The sequence below is a fragment of the Labrus bergylta genome, chromosome 13, assembly GCF_963930695.1.
Source record: "Labrus bergylta chromosome 13, fLabBer1.1, whole genome shotgun sequence".
NCBI lineage: Eukaryota > Metazoa > Chordata > Actinopteri > Labriformes > Labridae > Labrus > Labrus bergylta.
Genome location: NC_089207.1, coordinates 22,141,624 through 22,148,795, shown reverse-complemented (window position 1 = coordinate 22,148,795; position 7,172 = coordinate 22,141,624). Strand labels below are relative to the sequence as shown.

The 7,172-nt window shown below is 45.1% G+C and overlaps 2 non-coding genes across 2 annotated transcripts; both read left to right on the top strand.

The window, feature by feature from the left end:
* The first annotated feature begins 4,620 nt into the window (after positions 1 to 4,620).
* On the top strand, positions 4,621 to 4,694 carry trnat-ugu (transfer RNA threonine (anticodon UGU)). Its single transcript has one exon. It is a non-coding gene; the product is annotated as a tRNA-Thr (tRNA).
* A 1,826-nt stretch (positions 4,695 to 6,520) lies between these two features.
* trnat-agu (transfer RNA threonine (anticodon AGU)) lies at positions 6,521 to 6,594 on the top strand. Its single transcript has one exon. It is a non-coding gene; the product is annotated as a tRNA-Thr (tRNA).
* Positions 6,595 to 7,172: the final 578 nt, after the last annotated feature.

Genomic DNA, 7,172 nt, shown 5'->3' with positions numbered 1-7,172 from the left:
AACTGAGAGCAAGAAAAATGACTCAACTTCAGTTTGTGTTTTTCATTCATTTTAGTATTCCATGAATAATTTCTTCTCACTCTCTCCTGCAGCTCTCATCTCTGACTGCCATCTTCAGAGACATGCTGCCTTTGATTGGCCAGCTGGAGGAGTTAATCAGGAATAGAAAGATTAAGGCTGATAAGGAGGTCAAAGGTCATTGATAATAAGAACTCATCATTGACTTGACTCTGAGACAAAACTCGACCTTCAAACGCCTTTGATTGAAGCATTGAACTGTAAGAAAACTCAAATGATTTAGACCTTAAACAAGTCAACTGATTGGAAACACATGGACAACTGTGATCACTCCGACTGCAATGTCAGACACCTGGTATCCTCCACATTCACCTGACGTCCTCCACACTCACTTGACGTCCTCCATTGACGTCCTCCACGCTCACTTGACGTCCTCCACGCTGACCTGACATCCTCCACTGACGTCCTCCACACTCATTTGACGTGATCCACGCCCACTTCACGTCCTCCACGCCCACCTGATGTCCTCCAGGCTCACCTGACGTCCTCCACACCCACCTGACATCCTCCAGGCTCACCTGACATCCTCCATGCCCACCTGATGTCCTCCAGGCTCACCTGACGTCCTCCAGGCTCACCTGACGTCCTACACGCTCACCTGACGTCCTCCAGGCTCACCTGACGTCCCCAGGCACACCTGACGTCCTCCAGGCACACCTGACGTCCTCCAAGCCCACCTGACGTCCTACACGCTCACCTGACGTCCTCCAGGCTCACCTGACGTCCTCCAGGCTCACCTGACGTCCTACACACTCACCTGACGTCCTCCAGGCTCACCTGACGTCCTCCAGGCACACCTGACGTCCTACACGCTCACCTGACGTCCTCCAAGCCCACCTGACGTCCTCCAGGCTCACCTGACGTCCTTCACTGACGTCCTCCAGGCACACCTGACATCCTACACGCTCACCTGACGTCCTCCAGGCTCATATGACGTCCTCCAGGCTCACCTGACGTCCTCCACGCTAAGTTTATCTCAGTATCCACCTGCAGGCTCCAACTGAGAGGCTTCAATTATCACCTCATCTCTAAATGTCTGCAGGTAAAAAATACCTTTGAGGAGTGACGAGGGTGGAGCCAAGACTCTTGACAACAATGTTCTGCTGGTGTAACATTTGAAAACGTGAGATTTCTGAATGAAATATCAAATAATATCAGAGAAACATCTCTCAGCTGCAATCTGTGTTAACATGCTAACATGTTCTAAAACATTAATCAATTATAAATAAATAATTATTGTGAATAAGTTGGTCTATATTCATCTCACATGTAGCTAGTTAGCATGCTGACTCGTCCTTTGTGTGTCTGTTTCAGACGGTAAACAAACAGAGTGACAGGAAGTGAAAGTGTCAGTGTGCTATGTGACACTTGGGCGGGTAAAGAGGCTGATTGTGTGTCTCAGCGTGACGCTCTGCCTCCATCTTTGACTGCGGCCTGACAGACGACGTGTGAGGATAAAACCCCAACATGGTGTCTGCAGGCTGCCAGCTCACAGGAACACAGTGCAGGTCAGACTACTTCCTGCTCATGCTCAAAAGAGGACCACACGAGGACCGCTCCGTCCTCACAAGACGACCACTAAACTCTCTGAAGGCCCCCGGGGTCTGGACCCGGGACCAGGAAACACCCCTCAGTGTTTGCACAGTCCTCGGGTACGTTTGTTTTTTGTGTTGGCTGCAGAGGGGAGCGGCTGGCGGGGAGGACACGCTCTGAAAGCTGCAACCACGGTCACCTAGCAACAGCACCTTTGAGCTGGAAGAAAGCTCCGGAAGATTCTGACAAGAGGGACAGCAGAGAGCAGATTCTTGTTCAACAGGAACTTTAAAATATTAACCTTTTAAACTCATGGTCAGATAAACGTTTCTCAAACATGCTTTCTGTCTTCATAGTTAGGTTTTATCATGCTGATTTGTGGCAGTGTTCATTAATCTTTTAGTTTAGATTAAGTTATCTGATGGTATAAAAAGAAGTATAACTCCATGATTGACAGCAGTGTTGACCAATGAGGCTCCTGCTTTGCTGTGTACCAGATGATCAGAGCAGAGGAGGAACGGTGAGAGGAAACTGAACTTTCCAAAACCGTGAGTGTCTGCTTCAAACTGACACAAGAACCCACCTCAGCGACCTTTGACCTTTTAGCAGGAAGTTTAATTCGTGTTTCAGATGGAGGAAGGGGCACTAGAACAATATGTCAGCGCCCATCATGGAGGGTGTTTTGGCTTCACTTCAGTTGAACAGGAGAAGGTTTACATGTGTTGTCCATCTTTGAAGACAGTCTGAGAGTGATGTCCTGTTTGTTAAATAAAAGCAAATAAAGCAAATGAAAGCACACAACTTCCTGCTGAGCTTGCTCTGTGTGTGTGTGTTTGTCTTTTATATTCAGGAAGTGTGTGTATCCCAGTGCTTTATGGGAAACAGCAGGATTCTGTTTGTCACTGACATCATGTGGAGGCTTTTATTTTGACATTGATTCATGTGTGATTTATTCAACATTCATACAATGTAAAAAGATTTCCTTTTTTAAAATTGTATTACATCTTTGTGTTGTTGTTTTTACATAGGAAAACAAACATTGTTTCAGTGAATAATGTTACAGCCATACAACCCCCAACCCGAATATCTCACTTTTGCTAAGGTTTAATTTATATCCAGAGATCTTACGAAAATATAAAAAGATTTTTAAATCCTTTAAATTGAACAGAGTGCAGTCCTGTTCTCCTACTGGACCACTGCAAAACGTTAATAATTACATTAATTGGTTGAGGCAGTAAGTCAGCCAGGAGGGGAGCCGAGGGGTTAATAGTTCAAATATGAACCCCAAAAAGCTCAGGGGTGACATCTGTCCAGATATACACGTCAGTAGGTTCTGTTTGTGCACAAGTGTGTTTCAAGCCTTTGTGTGAGACATTCTGTCAAAGTTTTACATGCTGATGACCTCACAGAGCATCTGTGATGTCATGGGGCCCTCTGGTGGACTAATGCTGCACATTGTTGTTATAAAAGCCCTGTTTGACCCAATCCCAATGCAAACCCCTGTGTGTGTGTGTGTGTGTGTGTGTGTGTGTGTGTGTGTGTGTGTGTGTGTGTGTGCGCGTGTGCGCGTGTGTGTGAGTGTGTGTGTGTGTGTGTGTGTGTGTGTTTGTCCATGTGTGTGTGTCTATATGTGTGTGTCTCTGTGTGTGTGTCTCTGTGTGGTGTGTGTCTCTGTGTGTGTGTGTCTGTGTGTGTGTCTTTGTGCGTGCGTTTGTGTGTGTCTCTGTGTGTGTGTGTGTGTGTGTGTGTGTGTGTGTGTGTGTCTGTGTGCGTGTGCGTGTGTGTGTGTGCGTGTGTGTGTGTGTGTGTGTGTGCGCGTGTGCGCGTGTGCGCGTGTGAGTGTGTGTGTGTGTGTGTGTGTGTGTGTGTGTGTGTTTGTCCATGTGTGTGTGTCTATATGTGTGTGTCTCTGTGTGTGTGTCTCTGTGTGGTGTGTGTCTCTGTGTGTGTGTGTCTGTGTGTGTGTCTTTGTGCGTGCGTTTGTGTGTGTCTCTGTGTGTGTGTGTGTGTGTGTGTGTGTGTGTCTGTGTGCGTGTGTGTGTGTGTGTGTGTGTGTGTGTGTGTGTGTGTCTGTGTGTGTGTGTGTCTGTGTGCGTGTGTGTGTGTGTGTGTGTGTGTGTGTGTGTGTGTCTGTGTGTGTGTGTGTGTGTGTGTGTGAGGTTGAGGGGAACACACTGATGTCATCAAAGAAAACATGTTTTTTTCATGCATCAAGTCAGCGAGACTGGACTCTGGGGGTACGTCTCAGTTCCCTTAATTGCATCCAAGTTTCCTTCACTTGCCTCCTTCACTTGCCTCCTCCACTTCAATTAAAAGGAATAATTTATGAGCTTTTAAATTAACACTTCGTATTAACAGGCTTTTAGTTTGATGCTGAATCAATAAAAAAAAAAATATATAAAGTCTGGAGTGATCAGTCTACAATCCATTATTTTAATATTATGGAATTTATACCTAATATTTAATTGTTACTCCTCATGTCAAACACTTTTTTCATCCCAGCTCATCACAGACTGACAGATGTTAACAGTCTGTTTAAATATCCGACGGTCCGTTTTGCGTCTTTTTAATGTCCGTCTTTCTCCATTATTAAATTTCGCTGATGTTGATAAGTTTCTCTTAAGTCCGATCGGCTGCAGTGTCCATTCAATGAGTGATATTCAAGACGAGGCGTGCATGTCAGTAAAGCCAGCTCTCGGGTATCCTCGGTCATTGCTCCTCAGTTCTCCCTCCTCCTTTCAGTTAAAAGAGCTTTGGGACGCTCCTTAACATCGCGGGTCTAGAACTACTTCCGGTTCGGCCGAGGAGCGAGGACCAAGGAACTGAGATGAAGGGCGGGTACACAGCGGTGCCTACTTTGCATTTTCTAATTTGCCCCTTGACCTATACAGACTGCCAGGCATGCTCAAGTTATGGTTGAATTAAGTGAACAGGGAAGGGAGATGTTAACAAGCTGAGTTGATTCAATCAAACTCTTAACATGAAACACTTGCATAATAAGCATCTGATGGTGTTGTGGCTTAGTTGGTGAAAGTGTCTGTCTTGTAAACAGAAGATTCTGGGTTCAACTCCCAGCAGTACCTATGCGTTCATTTGTCCATGAAAGCTTGTACTCTTCAAACCTGGTAGCAGCACTTTTGATTACTCTTCCCCAAATAGAACCTTTCCTAGACAAGGTTGAAGGTGACAGACTGATGTCATCAAAGAAGACATGTTTCATGTCAACAAGAATGGACTCTGGGCTCACAGCATGTCTCTGTGGTGCAATCAGTCAGTGCGCTCAGCTGTAAATGGAAACTTGATACCACCAGCAAAAAAAGTGCTATCTCATCTACTAACGGCGCGCAGTGAGGATTGCGTCTTTCAAATGAGCAACAACACGCATTGACCATTTAGTACGTTTTCCTTAATGAATATGCAATATGGGGCGTTTCTGCCCTAACGTGCAAAATACTGGGAGGAGAAAATGCAAACAAGTTTTACCAAGCGATTTACCAAACCTGGCAAAAATTGTGGTGATTGTGACGGTGTCTGTATTTAACACCTTTGAAAAGACCATGCAAACCCAGGATACCAGTGTTACGCACGCTGAAGGCATAAAGATCGCATTTTTCCCGAGTGTTTACATGTTTCAAATGACAGAAAAATAAATGGCATGCATTTATTTTTTTATTTGTTTCAATATTCTAATCGTTAAGGAAGAGAAACACCATGATCAAACTACAGGCTATTGTTGCCAAAAAAAACTGAACATTCACAGCCTCTGAATTCTATAGAATTTCAACATTGACATTTATGTCTTTCTATTTCCCTCTTTTCGCCAACATTACATTTTAAACTGGGGATTTCCTTTTTCTCGGGTCGTGCGTCTCTCTCCTGGCTCGCCCCCTCTGGTGCGCTCCTCTCCATAATACGCTCGTCACCTCCCTCTAAAGCCCGCTGCTGCTACTCTGTAGGATGCTTGGATTGGGGTACCTCACCACTGTTTGTACCCCCGTCTTCGATACCTTTTTCCAGGGCATTTATGTCTGATCAGACACAACGCTGGCCAGCTGTCTGGTGCGCAACAACGGCGAGTGTAGAGCGCCCGTGCCACAGAGGACACAGTGTGAACCTCCTGCGCAATGTATGACACTTCATTCTTAAGATTAAGGGAAGAAAAGAGAGGCCCTGTTTAATGCCGATGTTTTCTTATAACCAAATTTTCTTTGTAATATTCAGATTTATATCCTATAACTCCAAAGTATTGTGCGTTTATTTGCCTCTCCCACTAATACCTATTTGGCGCTTGCAGTCATCCTGCTTTCTGTCCAAATTATCCGAGATGTAAACCAGTAGAACACATAAAAGCCTAACTTACATAGTACCGCCTCCACAAGGTTTGAACCTGTTGTCATGCACGCAAATTGTCTCATTCGTGCAAACTTTTGGAGTGAACACGCAATTTAGTACTCTTTAATTGGGAGCTCAGTAAATCTGGCCGCAAGTGCCATCGTCTTTAGACTCGGTAGTTATCTTACCAAAAATGACTTGACAGCAGTCATTTCCAATTTGCCCCTTGACCTTTACAGAATCCCAGGGATGTTCAAATCATGGTTGACTTGACTGAACAGGGAAGGGAGATGTTAACAAGCTGAGTTGATTCAATCAAACTCTGAACATGAAACATTCGCATGTGAAGCAGCTAATGGCGCTGTGGCTTAGTTGGTCAAAGTGCCTGTCTAGTAAACAGGAGATCGTGGGTTAAAATTCCAGCGCTGCCTATGTTGCATTTACCTGAGTCTTTGGAGCACTAAAACTTCATGTGCAGCTTCAGGCAAAGGTTAATGGTGCAACCCAACTCAGGTACTTTTGTAAGATTGCTACAAAGGTATTTGCTGTGATGGTCCCAAATTGTGCTCTTCTAAGGGGTGCTGTGGCTTAGTTGGTGAAAGTGCCTGTCTAGTAAACAGGAGATCCTGGATTCAACTCCCAGCAGCGCCTTCACAAATTCACCTGTCTATGAAAGCTTCAACTGTTCAAACCCGGGAGTAGAACCTTTGATTACTTTTCCCCGAATAGAACCTTTTCTAGACAAGATTGAAGGAGACACACTGATGTCACCAAAGAAGACATGTTTCATGTCAGCGAGAATGGACTCGGCAATCACAGCATGTCTCTGTTGCGCAATCTGTCAGCGCGCTCGGCTGTTAACCGAGAGGACTGTGGTTTGAGCCCACCCAAGGACGAGAATTGAATATTACTGGATTCTTCAAGGTCACCCAGGAGAGAGAAGTGACTTTTCTCTACATGACAAGTGTCATGTCTTTAGACTCGGTAGTCATCTTACCAAACATGACTTCACAGCAGTCATTTCCAATTTGCCCCTTGACCTTTACAGAATGCCAGGGATGCTCAAATTATGATTGACTTGACTGAACAGGGAAGGGAGATGTTCACAAGCTGAGTTGATTCAATCAAACTCTGAACATGAAACATTCACATGCAAAGGAGCTGGTGGAGCCCTGGCTTAGTTGGTCAAAGTGCCTATCTAGTAAACAGGAGATCCTCGGTTTGAATCT